The sequence below is a fragment of the Anas platyrhynchos genome, chromosome 1 (genome assembly GCF_047663525.1).
Source record: "Anas platyrhynchos isolate ZD024472 breed Pekin duck chromosome 1, IASCAAS_PekinDuck_T2T, whole genome shotgun sequence".
Lineage (NCBI taxonomy): Eukaryota > Metazoa > Chordata > Aves > Anseriformes > Anatidae > Anas > Anas platyrhynchos.
In genome coordinates, this window is record NC_092587.1 from 170,268,594 (window position 1) to 170,289,476 (window position 20,883).

General features: G+C 36.9%; 1 long non-coding RNA gene across 1 annotated transcript; it reads left to right on the plus strand.

Moving 5' to 3' along the window:
• Positions 1–16,319: 16,319 nt before the first annotated feature.
• LOC119718066 (uncharacterized) lies at positions 16,320–19,748 on the plus strand. Its single transcript, XR_005268670.2, has 3 exons — positions 16,320–16,398; positions 19,345–19,489; positions 19,640–19,748. It is a non-coding gene; the product is annotated as an uncharacterized lncRNA (long non-coding RNA).
• Positions 19,749–20,883: the final 1,135 nt, after the last annotated feature.

Here is a 20,883-nt window from a genome sequence, read left to right on the forward strand (position 1 = left end):
AGTTGAAATTACTATATTTCTGATATCCTTTGCTACCTTGGTAAGTTCCAGTTCTGCATGGTTTCCATTTTTATTTTTTTTTATGAAGAAATTGATATGCATCTGTGTAGCAGAAAAACTGAAAAATTACAAGGTATTTCAGTTCCATCTAGTGGCCATATTAGTATATTGGTATATTAGTACTGGACTGAATTATAATGATGATGATAGAAAAGTTAATAAAAATAACATTAAACTGATTTTGTTTGTGAAAAGTTACAGTAATAAGAAATCACCTCAAGACATATCATTTGGAACTAACAGTCACTCTTGTGACACATCGCTTATTTTAACTAATTTGCTTATGAGAAATTAGTTTCTGATGAGACTATGAGTATCCTACAGGTATGACAGACATGCAAAACCTAAGGAAGCAAATATATTGTCTCTTATAATCTTATAATCTCTTATACATATATTTATTTATTTATTTATTTATTTATTTATTCTGACAACAAACAAAAATGCAAACAATCCTTCTTTTCATCTTCACTAGCCTTAGCTGTAGTTGATGCTGTTTTAATGTACGTTGTAATTCCAGGTTATATCATTGTAGGGCATGCAGACTGCTCATAATTATTAAGTCAAATTAAATTAAACTGTACAGTTTCTCATTGTGCTTTATAAACAATTGTATGGCACTTGCAGTGAAATATTTTTGTTTCCTGGTTTTGTGTCCTTTTGTTACCTGAAAATAAGTAGTTGTTTTATCTACAAAGTCATCTTGTTATTATTGGTATTCATTGCTTTTATTCCTTGAAATTAAAAGCATGAGGATCAAGTAAAATGTCAGCCATTATGTTTGCTTCATGGCTGAGATAAGATAGATGTAAGGAGAATGTGACAACATAGATCACAGGACCAAGAATAAAGTGATAATGTACTGTGAGAACAAATTAAAAACTGAGACTTCAGTGTTCAGAACCATGATATCCTTCAAAAACAACAGAATAACATTCTATCCTTTACTTCATTCATCTGACAAAGCCACAGGTTCATCTGTTTTCTGTTTTCCATGAAGAACTGGCTTAACAAATAAAAAGCATTGAATTATGTACCAAATTGAATATTAAATAGCGTTACAGATGTGATTTTTACAAACAGCACATAGACATTTTTAACATAGCTGTACAGCCTGGGAAAACAAAAAACCAAAGATATCCCCTTTCTCTCCCCCACCACCAAAATAAAAAATAAAAAAATAAATAAAATAAAAAAAAATCAGGGATGAAGATATAGAATGAAGCAGGTAAGTTGTAGTCTTTTAATACCACATGGTGAGACAGTTTTCAAAAACTCTTTTCACCTTTTCTGAAGTATCACTGTAGAGAGAAGCTTTTTCAAAGACATATTCAGCAGCGGAAGCACAGCTCTTCTGAGAAAAAGAAAAAAGAAAAAAAAAAAGAAAAAAAAAGGAAAAAGAAATAAAATAGAAAAGGGAAAAAGAAAAAAAAAAAAAAGAAAAAAGAAAAAAAAAAGAGAGAGAGAGAGATAGACATACCAGAAAGAGTCAAATGAAGGGCCATGACAAAGGGACATAGCATCTCTGCTATGAGGAATGACTGCGAAATATAGAACTCTTCAGCCAAGAGAAGGCTCACTGTGAATTTTTATCATCTACAAATACCCTAAGAGAACTTGTAAAGACAGAGCCATCCTCTTTTCTGTGGTACGCAGTGACAGGATATGAGAAAATAGGTACAAAATGGAACACTGGAGGTTCTGTCTGAACATCAGAAAATGTTTTATTTACAGTGAGGGTTACCTAGGTGAACAAGATGCCCAAAGAGGCTGTGAAATTTCTCTCTTCAGAGACATTCAAAAGCTATTTGGACATGGTCTTGGACAAGCAGCTCTAGATGGCCTTTCTTGAGCGTGGGGTTTGACCAGGTGACTTCCAGTGGTCTCTTCCAACCTCAACCACTTACGGTCTTTGTTTTTTTAAAAATGTAAGATGCTTAAAGTAGTTGAGGATGCAAATGTTGGAGAATAAAACTCTATTTTAGCCTCATTACCTCATTTGAATTTCCCATTGACTACACTCATGTTCTGTGAATATGAGTCCCCCCAAAAAGAGCTAAAACCAGTGATATACTGTGAACATCTTAGAAATGTTTTACATGACAAACTTTTATCAACATTCACTCAGGATTGCTATTTATGGAGAAATCATTAAGACAGTCAGGAATATTCTGAGACATAATGCTAAACAAAATTTTGAGAAGTAATCTATATGGAAGTTATATGTTGTTCCATGTGGGACTCAGAAGCAGAAGGTTGTGAAGTGTATGTGGTATTTAACAATAAAACAGTATGATGTTTATTATATTTCACCCTACGTAGGAAATTAAAAGCTGAATTCTGCATCTGGTGTCATTTACAAGTGTACTTTGAGTGCATCAATTGTAATATTCTATGACAAAGTTACTACTGGAGCATAATATAGAAAAAATAAATTAATTAAATCATAGAATCACAGACTCAGAGAATATCCTGAGTTTCAAGAGAACCACAAGGATTACCAAGTCTAATTCCTGGCTCCACACAGGACCACACAAAAATCAAACCATATGTCTGAGAGAGTTGCCCAAATGCTTCTTGAACTTCACCAGGCTTGGGAATGACATCAAAGTCATTTATGTAAACATTGAAGAGAATTGGCCCTAAAATAGAGCCCTGAGAATCCCTCTAGTTACTGGTCACCAGCTTGATGTAACCCCATTTGCTACAACCCTTTTAGCTTGACCCATCAATCAAGTGTTCACCCATTATATTACGCATTTATCTAGCTGTATACTGGGCATTTTCTCCAGAAGGATACTGTGAAAAACAGTATTGAAAGCTTTATTGAAATCCAAAAAGATTATATCAACTGGCTTCCCTTGGTCATCTAGATAGGTGACGTTTTCATAAAAAGAAAATAAGTTAGTTAAGCAGGACTTTCTCTTTGTGAACCTGTGTTGGCTATAACCAATAACCACACTGTCCATCAGATGTTTTTCAATAACTCCTAAAATAATTTTCTCCATAATTTTTACCAGGCACTGAAATGAGACTGGCAGGCCTGTAATTACCAGGGTCTTCTTTCTTGCCCTTCTTGAAAACTGGGACAATTGTCAGCTTCCAGTCAATCAGGATCTTTCCAGCTTCCCAAGACTCTTGAAAAATAATTGACAGAGGTCTCACAATTGTATCAGTCAGCTCTCTGAATACCCTGGGATATCCCGTCAGTCCTCTAGATTTATTTGCATCCACTTGGAGCAGCAAATCCCACATGAGTTCAGGGTTGGCTGGGAGTTTATCATTACCGTGGTCACAGTCCTTCAGTTCAGGGCACCTGGGGTCCCAGGGACCATCACTGGTGTTAGAGACAGATGCATTAAACATCTTTGATTTGTCTATGTCCCTGCTTGTGAGGTTACCATCCTCCTCGGGTAATGGACCAATGTTTTCTCTGGTCATAATTTTGTTGTTAAAAACAAAACCAACCAAACAAACAAACAAAAACACTTATTACTGTACCCCACAGTACTGGTCAGCTTCAACTCTAATTGAGTTTTGGTCACACAATTTTTCTCTTTACAAAATGAACAGCATCTCTGTAGTCCTTCCATATTTCCTGACCTTACTTTCAGTGGCCATATGCTTTCTTTTTCTACCTAAGCTCTAGAATAAGATCCCTTCTGAGCTAAGCCAAGCTTGTGCCCTATCTGTTCAACTTTTGATGCTTTGGAATTGCCTGTTCCTGCACAATTAAGAGGTGGTACTTAAAAAGTGACCAGCATTGATGGATACCAATGCTTTCAGAAGCAGTTTACTAGGGGACCTTACCAGGGAACGTTAGTTCCTGAGCAGCCTGAAGACCACTCTCCCAACACCCAGAGTTGATGTTCTGGTGCCAGTTTTCCTCCTTTCAGCAAAGATTTTAAACTTGACTACTTCATGGTCACTATGGCCAAGACAGACACCAATCACAACTTCACCCACAAAACCCTCTCTATTCATAATCAATGGAATCTAGGAGGGACTTTCCAAGTCAGCTCCTTAGTACCTGATCAATGAAGTTATCATCAAGATGTTTTAGAATCTCCAGAAACTGTTTATATCAGCTGTGTGTGACTGCCAGTTGAAATCTGGCAGTTTGAAGGCCCTCATAAGGACAAAGGCAGCTGATCTAGAGGTATATCTACAGTGAGAACTATGGAACTATATTTACTTCCTTAAAGAATATTTCATTGGTGTTGTCATCCTGACTGGGTGATCTATAGTCGACTCCCACAATGACATCTGATATGTTTGTTAAAATAACATAGCAGAATAATTTCAGTTGAAAGTGATTGTATACTTTGAAATAGACTGCTGAACTTCCACCTTCCAAATTACAGGGTTTTTTTTTTTGATTTTTTCCTCTTTTTGTCTAGTTAGTATCTCTTAATCATACTCATTTGAGGTAGCAGGCAAAATTCACCTTCAACCCTCTCACCTTATCAGGTAGACCTGAGCAACAGGTATGAGGCCCTGGAGGCTGAAAGGCAATTGGTGGATGGAGAAGGTGACGATCCCTCTCCACCAGAGATATTGCCAAAGTCAGAAAGGCCAACCCCTCCATATTGCGACCACCAGCAGGAAGAAGAAAAGGTAGGTTTTAGTTGTGGATGATTCCACAATACGGGAAACAGAGGGTACAATATACAAAAGGACCCTCCTCTAATGTAAGTCTGCTACTTTCTTGGGGCCCGGGTCAAGGATGTCACCAGGAGACTTCCCTCAGACTATTTCCCATTATTAGTCCTACATCTGGGGGGAAAAGAAATGGCAACTTGTATCCCAAGAGCAATGAAAAGAGACTTCAAGGAATTGGGATGGTTGATCAGGAACTCATGTGCCTAAGTCACCTTCTCCTCCATTCTCCCCAGTACTGATAGTGAGAGGAACAGAAGGATAGCGTCCATATAACATGTGTCTCTGTGGCTGGTGTCATTGCCAAAATTTTGGGGTTATGGCAACAGGAAGCCTTACATGGCATCAGGCTTGCTGGCATTGGATAGGATTCATCTTTCCCAGAGGGGAAAGAAGGTCGTTGGTCATGAACTGACTCATTGACTGGGCTTTAAACTAGGTTCAGTGGAGGAGCAGGATATCATCAAGGATGCTGGCAATGAGGAACTGAATGATCTGACATCCCACTTGCACCAGCTGAACACCAGAGCCAGCAAAGGATTCTTAGAGCCTAGAGAGGGAACAGACCTTAACAGGAGAGCTACTACAGACCCACATGGACAAGTTACATTTGCCCAATCCAGAAAGCATTCGGAGCCCTACTCAGATGCTTCTATGTAAATGCATGCAGCATGGGGAATAAACAAGGGGAACTGTAGGTGTGTGTGCAGTTGCAGGGTTATAATCTCATCTCAGTTACTGAGACATAGTGGGACAGCTCTTGTGACTGGAATGTGCTCATGGACAGCTTGTGCTTTTTAGGAAGCACAGGTCAGGAAGGTGAGGTGGTGGAGTTCTTCTTTACATGACTGAGCATCAGGAATGTATGCAGCTCTTCCTAGGGGAGGATGAAGTGCAAGTCAAGGTCATGTGGGCAAGGATTAAAGGACAGACCAACAGGGGTGACATTGTGGTAGGTGTTTATTACCGGCTACCAGATCAGGAAGAGAAAGTGGATGAGGCCTTCTACAGACAGATGCAAGTTGGCTTGCATTAGCAGGCCCTGGTTCTTACTGGGGACTTTAACCTCCCCGATATTTGCTGGGAATACGACGCAGCTCAGAACAAACAGTTCGTGAGGTTACTGCAGAATATTGTGTGTAACTTCTTGACACAGGTGGTAGATGATTCAGCAAGGAGAGGGACACTGTTGGATTTGATAATAACAAATAGAGATGGTCTAGCTGGAAACATGAAGGTTGAGAGCAGTCTCGGCTGCAGTGATCACAAGATGCTGAAGTTCAAGATCCTGTGAGGAAGAAGCAGGACCAAAAGTAGAACTACAACCCTGGATTTCAAAAGTGCTAACTTTGACCTCTTCAGTAGAGGAATCCCTTGGGCCAGGGCCCTAGAGGGAAAGGGAACCAAGGAGATTTGGCTAATATTCAAACAATACTTCTTCCAAGCTTATCTTCCAATAAAGATAGGTGCATCCTTATGAGAAAGAAGTTGAGCAAGGTGGGCAGAAGGCCTGCGTATATGAGCAAGGAGCCCTTGGGAAAACTTTAACAGAAGTAGAAAGCATATATGATGTGAAAGAAGGGACAGACCACTTGGGTAGAATATATGAACAAAATCAGAGAATGTAGGGATGCAATGAGGAAGGTCAAGACCTGGTTAGAATTAAATTTAGCAAAAGACATCAAGGATAACAAGAAGCGTTTCTTCAAATACATCAGCAGCAAAAGGAAGACTAAGGAAAATGTGGGTGTGCAGCTAAATGAGGTGGGTGTCTTGGTGACTGAGGAGACAGAGAAGGTGGAGTTACTGGATACCTTCTTTGCTTCAGTCTTCACTGCTAAGGCTAGCCCCCCAAGCACTACAGAGTCCAGAAACAAGAGAGAAAACCTGGAGTGAGGAAGACTTTCCCTTGGATGAAGACAATTGGGTTATTTAGGTAAGTTAGACACCCACAAATCTATGGGCTGCGATGGAATGCACCCCATGGGTGCTGAGGGAACTGATGGGTGTTATTGCTAAGGCACTGTGTATCATCTTTGAAAGGTCTTGGAGAACAGGAGAGATGCCTGAGGACTGGAAGAAAGCCAACATTACTCCAGTCTTCAAGAAGGGCAACCAGGAAGACCCAGTTTCCCAGGAGGACATTGTCACCCATGTCCTCCTGGGCAAGCTCCAGAAGTGTGGGATCCATGAGTGGACAGGGGTGGATCGAGAATTTGTTGGATGGCACAGCTCAGAGGGTTTCACTCAATGGTGCCAAGTCTAGTTGAGGGCCTGTGGCTAATGGTGTTGCTCAGAGGTCAGTACTGGGTTCAGTTCTATTCAACTAATTCATCAGTGACCAGAACGAAGGGTCAGAGTACACCTTCAGCAAGTTTGCAGAAGATACAAAGCTTGGTGGAGTGGCTGCTACATTGGAGGTCTGTGCAGTAGACAGTAGTAGACAGGCTGGAGAGTTGGGCCAAGAGGAACTTCATGAGTGCAAGTCCAGTACCTGGGGAGGAACAACCCCAGACACCAATACAGGTTGGAGACTCTGTGGAGAGGAACCACTGTGGAGAGGTCATGGTGGACAAGTTGACCATGACCCAGTAGCGTCTCTTGTGGCCAAGAAGGCTAATGGGATCCTAGCTTGCATCAGGAGGATGCAGATGGATCAGTGAGGACAGCAGGTGGGGAGAGGTGATCCTCCTGTTCTTCCCAGCTCTGGTGAGGCCACACCTGGAATACTATGTGTAGTTCTGGGCTCCACAGTACAAGAGAGATGTAAAACTTCAGAGAAAGTCCAGCACAGAGCCACAAAGATGATGAAAAGAACAGAGCATCTGTTCTGTGAGGAAAGACTAAGTGAGCTGGGCCTGTTTAGCCTAGAAAAGTGGAGATTGAGAGGGGATCTCATCAATCTCTACATATACCTGAGGGGACCATGTAAAAAGGATGGGGCCAAACTCTTTTAAGTAGTGTCCAGCAATAGGATAAGGAGTAATGGGTATAAATTGAACCACAGGAGGTTTCATTGCCATATGAGGAATAACTTACGTTTTGGGTGACAGAGCACTGGAACAGACTGTCCAGAGACACTGTGGACACTCCTTCTTTGGAGATATTCAACCTGCCTGGATGTGATCCTGTGTAACATGGTCTAAGTGACTCTGCTTGAGCAGGGGGTTTGGATTAGATGATCTCCAGAGGTCCCTTCTAATCTCAACCATTCTGTGATTCTGTGATACTCTACTATATAAATTGTTATGTATTTATGTATCTATTTAAGCCAACAGAACGGAACTCCTTATGTTCTTTTAGAAATTTCAGATCCTGCAGCATTCAGTTTTTCAAATTCACTGTAATCGGTTTAGTTTTCATGGTAAAAGAGTTAAAACTCTAGACAAATATCAGAGAGATGTTTCACCATTTAGACTGGACATACCTTGGCATACAGTGCAGCTATTGTCACTATAACATCAGAATTAACAAATGAGGTTTCCAGCTATAACATTTAAATAAATTTATACATTTAAATTTGTTGCATTTAGTGCTTTTTCTGTTGTCTCTTCACAGTCTAATTTTAAAGTAGAAATGTCTGACAAGTATATTAATTCACAATTCATCAGCCTTAAATTATCTTCCAAAAGCCAGATTTTCAAAGACAATTAAATTCTCATTTTGTCACCTACATGAAGTGTTTATCTTTCTAGAGGATCTCAGTGATCTAAAACAGTTGGTCTCATAGTGGCACATGTATAATTAAAAATTAGATACATAGTTATTCATTTAACTGTCATAGACTTCACTTAACATAAAGTCATAGACTCTTAGATGTCCCGGCACCTAAATGGGATCTGTAAATAGTACATTTTTTCATAAGTCTTGTCTGACCTGTTTTCTTCCTGTTACTTTTCTCTCTGAGATATATCGTTGTTCTTGCTGTCATGTTATCATGACAGCATTATTTATTTATTAGTTCTTTTCCTCAAATTGAAAACAGACAAAAGATCTTCCTAAAAAAATCACTGTTTTCTTCTGTGTTGCTACAACTATTTTTCGTTGGTGACAGATAGCATTTTTATGACAAGCTACTAATTTTTCTAGGAATTTAGTATATATGAGAATTCCCTGGTTCCACATTGCTTGTTGACTCCTAATTGGAGTCTAATGGCTCCATGAGGACTTCTCTGTTACTTGAAGCATAGCAATGAGTTGTAGATTTGGTGCTTTGTGAGGCTGGTCAGGAGAAATATCCAAGCTAGATGCAGACAAGTCTAATGTTTAGTGGTGAAAGTGCCTGGAACATCCCAGAACTTGGTTATCAGTCTCTGGTGGCTGAATGATGTAGACTCTACAATTCATTATACATTAATTAATTAATTAATTATCAGCCCACACCTCTGATCTTGTTCTGTGGCAAAAAAAAAAAAACTTTTTGAGCATCCCTTTTTCCAGTCCACTTCCAAAATCAGAATAGAGCATCTAGTACAGAACCGGATAGCAGAGAAGAAATGACCTTGCAGCTAAGTTCCTCCAACCACTAAGGACAAACAAATCTCTCTGAACAGGAATTCTTGATTATTCTAATGCCAGATCTGACAGGATGTTATAAAATAGGTATTCAAGAAAGCCAATCCTCAGCATCATTTTGTCTGAAAAGAGTGTATTTTATATTTAATTTGTATGAAAATTACTTTCAAAAGGCTCAGACCTAAATTCTAGGACTTTTTCTCACTTTGAGCTGAGACACTGCATGGTTAAAGCTCAGCTGAGAAAGGATACGAATGTGCTTTTAGCAAGTCTCATGAACATTCCATCCACTAATAGATAACAGGTGCTGGAAAACTTAATAGCAGATGACCAATGTAATGACAGTGTCAGCAGAAGGGTTTTGGAATTGCTATTACTTCAGTGTGCTCAGATAATCCCTCTAAAGATGCCAGTGAGGCAGATAACAAATGCTGAATGCCTGATCAGTTCCTTCCTCTTCTGTTAGTCTCCTTGTAACTGTATTACCCTGCTGTGAGAATTAGGCTCTGTCTGCTCAGCAGTATGAAACCAATCTGCACCCAAGTATCTTCAGGCTTTTTTCAACCATTTATGGAGTAAGAAAGGGGCATGCATTGTAAAAAGGAAAAAAAAAAAAAAAAGACAAGACTGAAAGGAAAAAGACCATATACTTTGTAAAAGTATATTCCTGTTCTTGAACCACAGCTGCACTTCTCTTCCCATGTTCTGTGGTGAACCCTATTCTTTCATCAAATCGTGCTAATTTTACAACCTCTCTCAATTTTCATCACATTGAGTGACTTTAATTTTATACCAATGCATATATATTTGAAATGAAATCTGTGTATACAAAGTTTGTACCAGCAGGCTTATTTTTGTATTAATACGGCAGTTCTTGTTATAAGTATATTAAATATGAGTGATGAAATATAACACTATTAGATAATGTACATTATTTGATTTATTTAAAAACAAAAGATTTTTATAGATAAGATATTGGCATGGAAACATAATGTTTTTAATGCACAAAATGAGGAACATGCAACAGCAAATCAGAAGAAAGCTAATTTACAAGTACAGTTGCATACTGTTCCACAGCATTCTGTGTAAAACAAACAAACAAATAAATAAATAAATCCACAAAGAAACAACAGGCAAACAAAATGCAAAAGAGAATATTTACACCTGGTGATTTTATTTATTAACATATCCTTTTTTTTTTTCCTTCAGAATATTTTTTCCCAGAATATTCAGATTTCCCTTATATTTTCTATTTTATTTTTCTATCATATTTCATAACAGTTTTGAACTTTTACCTTTTTCTAATTATTTTTGAATGTTTTCCACAATATAAACACAATGGGAAAAGAAAGCTTTAAAATTCTTTTTAGAGAGTTATTTTTGTTGTACTTTATCTTAACACCATTTTTAATACTTATTTTTTATTTATTTATAATATCACATGTGCATGGGGATTCTCATTATTTAGAAATATCTCTTCTTGCTAAAATACTAATATGTGTGATCTAAAGAAACTCTGGAATCTGTAAGTCTAGCCAGGAATGTGTGAAGGGACAGTCCAGATGCCAGGCCTGTAGAGTTATGAGACCTCCGCTACTCTTACGATGCGGAGCATGCATGACTCACTATAGTGTATTAACAAAGTTGATTTAAACCTCTGATACATTCTTTTCCATCCTTTATTCATCTATTTTTTTAAACATGTTTCTGTATTTTCATACAGGCTACAGACACTACATTTTCAAAATATTATAAAATCCTTTTCATCCTATGTTGACAACAACGAGGCACTACAGAATGTTTATGAGGAATAAATAATATAGTACAAAGATATTTAATTCAAATAAGTATTATTAAATCCATTGCACTGTTCTACTTCAATAACCTTACTCCTAAAAAAAAAATAAATAATAGAGAGGATATCAATTTTTGCAGATTAATAGAAAAAAAATAGATTTTTTCTTGCTACAGAATGCTATGAGTTAGTTTAGGCAGCAGTGCTATATTCACCTAAGGCTGCTATAGTTTAACAATAAGTGTTTTAATGTATTAAGGAATAAAAGTACAGATTTGACCAAATACTTTACCTTTTCATATTCTTCCATACAAAAGGAACTAGAATGATTTATCTTACTGAAATTTAGGATTTGTAACATGGTCCTTTACAGATTTGAAGAGAAGTAAACATTAACTGAGGACAGTCAACTCAGATGTCTACTTCATGGTATTACTCCTTTCCAGCAGCTATAAAGATTAATTTATTTGATATGAAAGTCAATTTATTTGAAGTCTTCCATATAGATATACACAGTTAAGTAAAATTAATTTAATGAGGGATGCTTTTTTTGTTTGTTTTTTTTTGTTTGTTTGTTTGTTTGTTTGTTTGTTTTTTGTTTGTTTGCTTTTGTCAAAAAGCCTACATATTACTGAAATCCTTATGCTAAGAAACATATTCCTAGTCCTATAAATGTATGTCCATCCTAAGTCAATTACTAGTAGCAAGAGTTTTGTTTACATGATTATCTCTCTGTAGTTTCTGGTTATAGCTTTTAACAGCATGATGTTACTTCTGACCAGTTTATAGGCTAAGGTGGAGCCCAAATTCTCAAAGGCTTAGTGCATGCACACAGTGATGTCAATAAAATGCTTTTAGTCTGAAGAAAAGCTGTTTGGTCTGTTGCTGTAGTGCCCCCCCCCACTCTCTCTTCCCCCCCCCCCCCCCCCTCCCGTCTCCTCATTTAGTATATACATGTAAAAAAAGAATCTGGTCTAAATTAAATTCTGGTCTGGAATTAAGAGTCTTAAAGACTTTGATGAACAGAATGACAGAAAATAGAAGAAATAGAAACTTCTTTCTGTCTCTTTCTCTTTAAGAATAGAACATCAATTTTAACAAAGCCTATTTCAACAAGATATTAAATCCTACTTCCCTTCTTTTTAATTTCTCTTCTTTGGGGGAATTTTCAAAAACAGAAAAAGCCTTTAGCCACTTTCTATGTTGTTATAATATGAATAATTTTCTCTGCTATTTATATGCACCTAAATCACACAGAAGCCTTCAAAAATCTCTTGCCAACTAAATCACAGTATATTATTACAATGAATATTCTAAAGCATGATTGTGAAGAGTCCAGGGTAAGGAGGGATTAGTAGTGAATGGTTAGAGAGACTTGTAGACACTTTTTTCATTTTTAGGATCTCCATAAAATTTTCCTACCCTAATGGCTGAAAAAATTGAGACAAAGTGTTTTATTACTGCTAAAACACAGAGATTTGGGAGTGTTCCTTGTTCTGTAACCATGAGAAACTCCTGACTTGGGATGAGTCCAGAATCTATGAGGTTTAGGAATCTTTGCTGACAGTTCTGTACTGCTTGAGTATTTTTTACTCTGTCTGATCTGATTGAGTGAGAGCAAGCACAGAAAATCATTTATTGCTGTAACTCCTGACCGGTCTCAAAAGGATGTGAACAACAGAGGGGAGTGGTATGCATAAGTGTAAAATCTCGGCCTTTGGCCTAAGAAAACAAGAAGTCTAGCAACTCTTCTCTAATTTGGAACCATGCACTTGACTAGAATCCATTCAGGCACCTGCTGAGATTTATTTTTATCACTGATTTCTAAATTAGGAAATAAAAATACCATTCTTGAGCAAATGGTGGAAGAATCTATTAAATCCTATTAATATACAAGAGTAATATGCAAAGAGAAGAAAACAAAAAAAATATTTTGTTGTTGCTTCTATTTTCTTTTCATGAAGTGTCAGTAGTAAAAACAAGATTTATATATATATATATACATATTTTTTTTTTCCCCCAGCGATATGCTCATGACTAATAAATTCAGAGAAGAGAGAGAGAGAGAGAGTGAAAGAAAAAGAGAGAGACCACATTACGGAAGGGATTACAAAGTGAAAGAAGGAAGATCTTGAGGAAGCAGGAGTACTCAAAGTATAAAGTCTGGGAGGTGGGAGGCAAGTGTTTTAAAGAGAGGCTTAATAAAGTTAGCTTTGTCTGTGGAAGAGAAAGTTACCAAAATATTCTACTTCCTTGATATGAAAAGAAATTACAGGGTGACTAATCTTTTTCTTTGTTTTCTGCTTTTCTTGTTAGTGTTTATGAAACAGTGCATCGGGACCATGATGCCTCCTGTATCTGGCTTTGGGACAGGTATATCACTGAGTAATATCAAATTGATTGTTAATAGGAACATTGTGGTCGTAAAGTAGCGATGAGAGAAAAAAAGGAAACGTGAAAGTCCTTCAAAATAGCCAAATTGAAACCTTGCCTGGTCAAATAATATAAGTCAAAAATAAAACAACGCATTCCTGAAGCAAGCTGCATTTACACAGAATATTGGAAAAATATCGTTTTAAAGTAAGAGATATATACGTCTCTTCCTATGTATTTTTTTTTTCCTGATAATATAACAAATATTTTTCTATGTATTTACTTTTGAAATAGCTGGTTTGCTTGTTCTCTCAAATGTCTTCTATTCTTCTTAGATACCTATGGACTGCATGTTTTTTGTTTGCCCTTATCTCAAGTTCTTTGTATTCAACACCCAACATGTTAAAACCTGTTTGAATTTGATTTCAAATTCTGATGGCCTATATTCATTATTGGATCCTTAAGTATGCTAGTGTTTATATTCTTTCTGTTGTTGTTATTTCTGTGTTACCTTCACCAAAGTAAAACCTCTAAAAGAGTTTCTCTGTTGAGGATGTAAAGGTATATAACTACTTTTGTGGAGATACTGAAGTTGCTACAGAAAGTAAATGGTCAGTTATCAGTTTTACTTTTAAATTTCTTATTTTTTAAAAAATAAGAGCCTGTGTTAACAAAATTCCTATAATTGCAAATCTGATGAAGAAAAACAATTCTATTTTGCTGTTGTGGGGGAAGCAACTTCAAGAAATAAATCTACACACAATGAAGGATCTTTTTCGTGATGTCAGTGCACATCTCTAAAATATGAAAAGTAAATAGGAATATTAATATTGTTTCTACAGATTTGTTACCATTTCTTCATATATATTGATTTTCTCTCTGTTAGATTCAATATTATATACTGGAATGTTATAGTCATTTTTATTAGAATCATAATATCTCTTCCCCATGGTTTATTTTATTTATTTATTTATTTATTTTCTCTTCGCATTATGATACACATACATCTGATTGTATATTAACCTCTTTATGATTTTTCTGTGAGAGAAAATGCTTCTGCTTGAAATGTGACAACTTACCTGCTACTGGTAAATATGTAAACATAAAATAAATCCATATGACCAGTTGTACATGTCCACATGCAAGGTAGAAAGGAATTAGTGAATGAAATTTGAATGAAATTAAGCAGCACCCTTACCTTAATTACAGTAGGTTTAGTAATACTGTTTCCTTTTTCTTTAATCTGTTTTTAAAGAGGGCAAATATTTTCAGAAGAAAATGAGCCGATAAAGTTTCTTCTCAGTTGTTTCCATGTGCAACTTAACCAACACCATAGAAGAATTCATATCTATGGGCATGAATAAATTTCTTTTCCTGAAACAAAGTAGAAACTTGAAATGAAATCTTAGGTTTTAAGAGCATTCAACAGGTCTGGATGAAATTTCAGTATATTCTAGTAATTAGTTCTAATATTGGTCTCAAAATAAACTTCTATCCTGATATAACAGGCAGAACAAAGACTAGTTTCTGTATAAATATTTACAACACAGCCACCACGATCTCTTAACATATATCAATTGATATATGTGGCTGTTCGGATAATATGCACTACTGCTGTCAGTCCCTTGTTTTGAATTGTAATACAGTAAAAGTCTTATATATAAGGACATTCCATCACTGATCCTTTTTATTGGCAGATCACCTGTATATGTATATTAATTGCAATCCATCTATAACATTTCAGACTGTGCCAACAAGCTTTTAAACTAGAAACTAATTCCTGAAAATTAAAAATAAACGAATCTTATAATCTAAAAATATAACAATAAAATATATTTTTTTTTCCATTGAGATGGCCTATTTTATATAAAAAATAATATAAATATATAAAATAATAAATATATATTTATATAGAAAGTAATATAAATATACACAAATTTCCCTGCAAAAATAAAATATATATAAAACAGTTGATTTCAGTAGTATTACATCAAAGATTAAGTTAATGTTTAGACAAAGAATATATATATTTTACCCTGTGCTGACCACAATCACAATATTAGGACAAAGCAAAAGAAAACTGATGAAAAAAGATAGCGTGTACTTGATGTTGATGGAATGTATTCTTGTGTCTAATACACTAGAGAAACTCTGCAATAACAGTTCACCCAAGTGAAAAAATTGCCCCATTTTGCTCCCAAGGTCAATGTCAGTTGAGGTTATTGACTATATAAATGCTAAATACAAAAGTTTGAATTGTCCAAGGTACTTTAACTTGCACACTACACTTTTCAAGGTTCCTCGGTTGTATTTACAATTTGCTTTCCTTGTTCGCTTATGCTTTTTGTTCTCTCTCTCTCTCTTTTTTTTTTTTTTCCCCTAAGAGCAATTTCAGCTTGTATTTCTTACATGTTAAATATAGATGTCACCATTATGTAAAAACAAAAAAAACAAACAAACAACAACAACAAAAAAACATATTCAAGAACTATTTGTTAGGTTATCCTACCAATATCCTACCTACTAATTGTTATGTACTGTTAAGACCATTCCCATATATGTAGGGAAGCATAGAGGGACGGTGTAGGGAGAAACTACATAATACCCTCCCTACTCAGGCCATCACATGCCCATCTGTTCAGAAGGAGACAAATGCAAATGGGAACCCAAATTAAGGACTCGGAGAAAGGGGAACACAATCTAGGCCCCTCCCAGTGCTGTTCCAGGACAACTTCATCCCCATGGGCCAGGTGTGAAACCCACCTGAAAACAGTTCTCTGATCATTTTACAAAATGAGGGGTCCGTTACCAATTCATTACCCATTTGGGACACATTACGGGTTGTATTGTGGGACTGCAGAAGGCTTATTACATGATGTTTAGAGGAGGAACCAAAGTCTTTAAAAAGGATGGGTAGCAGAAAGGTAGACAGAGAGAAGCAACTGGAGTTAGACCATGAGTCAGAAGTCCCTTGTCAGCAACTGTAGAGTGTGTAGGTATGCATGTGAGCACTAGCAAGGGCCAAGCCAAACTTGCCAGTGATTAGTTGGTGAGACCTGGGAAACAGGCACGTGTGTTTCTCTAAGGATAAGTCCAGAGGAGAGTCCCAGTCAGCTGCTGGAGAGACAGTGGAGTCAGTTAGATAGGAGGGGTGTGCATGCAATGCTCTGTACCAGAAAAGGGGTGAGATTGTGGCCTTTGGTTGTGTTTGGGTGCCAGCAATGGGGGAGACTAGGATCCAGGTGCAGCTGCTGAGCAGAATAAGTGTTTAAGATTACCTGTGGGAGAGCTTCAATTTGTACATATGTGTGTGTGTATACACATACACATATTTGTAGTATATATATATATAGAGAGAGAGAGAGAGAGAGAAAGAAAGAAGATGTATAAATATTCATGTATTTATTACTAGTGGAAAACTACCCTGATCAGTCAGAGGGGAACAGGATGACTCAGTTGGTGATGTTTGTGCTTGAGTGCTGAATGTGTTGATCTGTGGCTGTGTTGCTCTGTGTGACGAGACATTTACATGTACAGATATATGGTGTACAGCTGTGCTCTGTCTGTGTGTGCCTAGTGGCAATACATGGCCAGCCCTGTTAGTGTTCAGACCTGAGGGCGTGGGACTGCAGCAACCTTACCTCTTTGGGGCTACTGGATTCAACATATCCCTGACTTTGTATGCTCTGCACATGAGTAACCTGGATGATGTAGTTTAAAAATATCTTAAATTAAAGGCCAGTATTAGCATTGATAGATGTAATGAATTTTGAAACTGCACAGGAAAAAAAAAAAATGAAGAAGAAAAGGTTCTTTCAACAACCATTTCAGTTCTGTACAGAGAAATTTTTTAGGATTAGGGAGAAGGGGAAAAGACAGCAAGATATGCTTCCACACCAGGAGGGATCAATTTTTCAGTGACTTCAGCCTCCTTCTATTTGCAAAAGATTCATTATATTTCTGAAGTTTCTTATATATATGGAATTACTCAATGAGTAAAGAATTAATCAGTGTGACTAAAGTTGACATAATTAGGTCCTAATTAATCTCGCTGAGATCATAGAAGGAATCAGTCAGCATTGAAATAGAAATACATTGTGATTCTTACCATGGTTCCTACTGCATAACATACATGCATTGGTGCCAAACTAGCTGCCTGCTTTCAATTTTGATTAAAAACTGTGCCTTTCTATTTAGTCACTTTTTCTTATTTCTTGCTCTGTTTGATTGCAAGCTCCTATAAACATTACATAGTATGAAGGACTGCATTCTACAAATGGGGCCAAATGTTATACTGCACGATTCAAAATATTAACCTGTAATCCTGAAGCACAATAGATACCGTGACTTCCCAGGAGAACTCTTCAGTTCTGGCAGGAGCTGTTTGGGAATGCTGAGCTGGAGCAAACACCATTTGAGAAGGGCAAAAAGGAGGATCTGGGAAACTACAGGCCAGTCAGTCTCACCTCTGTCCCTGGAAAGGTATTGGAACAGCTTGTTCTGGATGCCATCCCCAAGCAATTGGAAGAGAAGAAGGTTATGAGGAGTAGTCAGTATGGATTCACCAAGGGGAAGTCATGCTCGACCAACCTTGTTGCCTTCTATGATGGCATCACCAGCTGGGTGGATGAGGGGAGACCAGTGGATGTCATCTACCTTGACTTTAGCAAGGTTTTCGATACTGTCTCCCATGACACCCTGATAGCAAAGCTGCGAAAGTGTGGGATAGAGGAGTGGACAGTAAGGTGGGTTGAGAACTGGCTGACTGGCCAAACTCAGAGGGTGGTGATCGGAGGAGCAGAGTCTGGCTGGAGACCTGTGACTAGCAGTGTTCCCCAGGGGTCGGTGCTGGGTCTGGTCTTGTTCAACATCTTCATCAATGACCTTGATGAGGGAATAGTGTCTGCCCTCAGCAAGTATGCCAATGACACAAAGCTGGGAGGAGTGGCTGACAACCAGAAGGTTGCACTACTATTTGGTGAGACCTGTACAGGCTAGAGAGACGGGTAGGAAGAAACCAAATGAGGTTTAATAAGAGCAAGCGTAGAGTCCTGCACCTGGGAAGGAACAACCACATGTATCAATACAGGCTGGGGGATGACCTGCTGAAGAGCTCTGAGGAGAAGGACCTGGGGGTCCTGGTGGATGAAGGGACAGGACAAGGAGTAATGGTCACAAGATAGAGCACAGGAAGTTCTGCACTGACATGCAAAAGAATTTCTTCACGGTGAGGGTGACGGAGCACTGGAACAGGCTGCCAGGAAGGTTGTGGAGTCTCCTTCTCTGGAGATATTCAAAGCCTGTCTGGATGATGCCTACCTGGGCAGCCTGCTCTAAGGAACCTACTTTGGCAGGGGGGTTGGACCTGATGATCTTTCGAGGTCCCTTCCAACCCCTTCAATTCAGTGATTCTGTGATTTGCACTGTTATCTGTTTTTTGTTTTTTTTTTTTTTTTTTTCATCTGTGGCCATTATTGTCCACAGATAGAGGTACATATCCAGAGATGCATTAAATGATTATTTGTAGTCACTGTTATAAGTAAGTCAGAGTACAATTTTTTTTTTGTAGCAGGAGTGTGAATATGCATTTAAATAATATAATAGGAAACACAATATATATTTCTAAAATAAGATAATTCTTTTTAAGGATGCGTTATCCCAAGTCAGTAAGCCAGAAAGAACTACCTTAGTATATTATTATAATACTCCTGTCACTCTTTTATCAGTTCAAAGCCAGTGACTGGTGAGGTATGCCTTACTTGCACTTTTCAGTCATGACAATGTGTTTGTAGGATGTCACACAGAATAACATGGATTTTAGCTTGATCTAATCATCTAAATATCTACTTTAAGTCCTGTGAAGATTTGCAGCCTAAGGCAACTGTCAGTCTGTGAGAGTCATATCAGTTAATTTACAAAACATGATTTTATTTTTATTTCAGTGTCTGCAATTTGGACATATACTGAGATCAGTATCAAAACAGAAAGCAAATTAGTGTAATATAGATGTGATGTAACATCTGAAAGGCCAAGATAAGAGGAAGAGAAAAAGAAAAAGAAGAGGAAGAAGAAGAAAAGGAAAAGAAGGTAAAGGAGAAGGAGAAAAATGTTGTGAGTTTCCTATAAATGTTTAAATGTTTTCTGCATTTGTATAGCTATTGCCATTACACAAAACATAAAATAAATAGGACACTTTTTTTTTTTTTTTTTTTTTTTTTTTTTTTTCCCTTCTCCAAGCATCTCAGGCTAATCTTTGACCATGTGTCATAGTAATGACTATGACACATGCACCATGTCTTCTTCTATACACACCTGGACTGCCATTGCTGCTGTTGGCTCTCACAAGGTAAGCCTGAAGTCAGAAGATAGGCAGATTTATCTTCAGATCCAGCATACAGGAAGTGCTGGCAGATTCAGCACTATAGATATGACCTTTATAACCAGCTGGATAATTTTCATCTTTCTTTCCAGAACAGTTCTGTATCTTATAACAGATTAACATATTAGTGTAATATTTTTCTCATTTTCCAGATGAAGGATCAAAATATAAAAATACTTGTTTGAAATACGTCTTGAAATTTTAAAAATCTGTATCTGCTGCTGTTTCAATTTTCAAATCTTTCTATAACTTGTTTGGAAATGCTAATAATATTAGTATTTCTCTACACAGTTTTCTGTTGCATCATTCAGCTACCAAATCCATTCAGTGGTAGACGAAGACTTCCTCAGACAAAGCTTGTCACTGTACTATATTATATAAGATTTTTTGTTTGTTTGATTTGCACAGACACTGTATGTTGACATTTGTACAAAATTTGCAAACACAATTTAGTTTAGCTTATTAAAAAGAATAGTACTTCCAGGAGGTATATTTGTGCTGGAAGATTTAATTTGCAAAGTTTAATAAGACTTAATGACTCTGTTCACAGCATTTATATTTTTATCACTGTTCTTTAGCAACAACTCTTGATAAAATTTGGATGGAGATTCATCCAATAGTCCCCCAGTAAAGCAAAACAGAACACAACACTCCTAGATCAGTGTCTCAAGTTAAATTCAGTGACTGGTCACATGGATTTTAGTTTAGATCATAAATATACCACATGGCTAAATCAGTGCAATATTCTGCTTGAACAGCTAAGCTGACTATTTCATTTTAACCTTGGTAAGGAGATTGAATGAGTAGATAAACTTGGTGTTAAGATGATTACAAAAATAAAAATAAAATAATATTTTATCGATTATTATATTATCATATTTTATACGTTGTATATAGCATTTATATATAATATATCATATTTTTATTTATTAAAATAATAATAATTCTACAGTCTTAGTGCAGTAGGTCTGTTGTTCATCCTGGTAGATAACATTAATTCCTGTTTCTCAAATAAACATATGACCTCTACCATGCAATCTCAGAATTAATGTAGTTATTCACGAATCTTACTGGTTCAGAAAACACTTTCTGCAACCAAGAA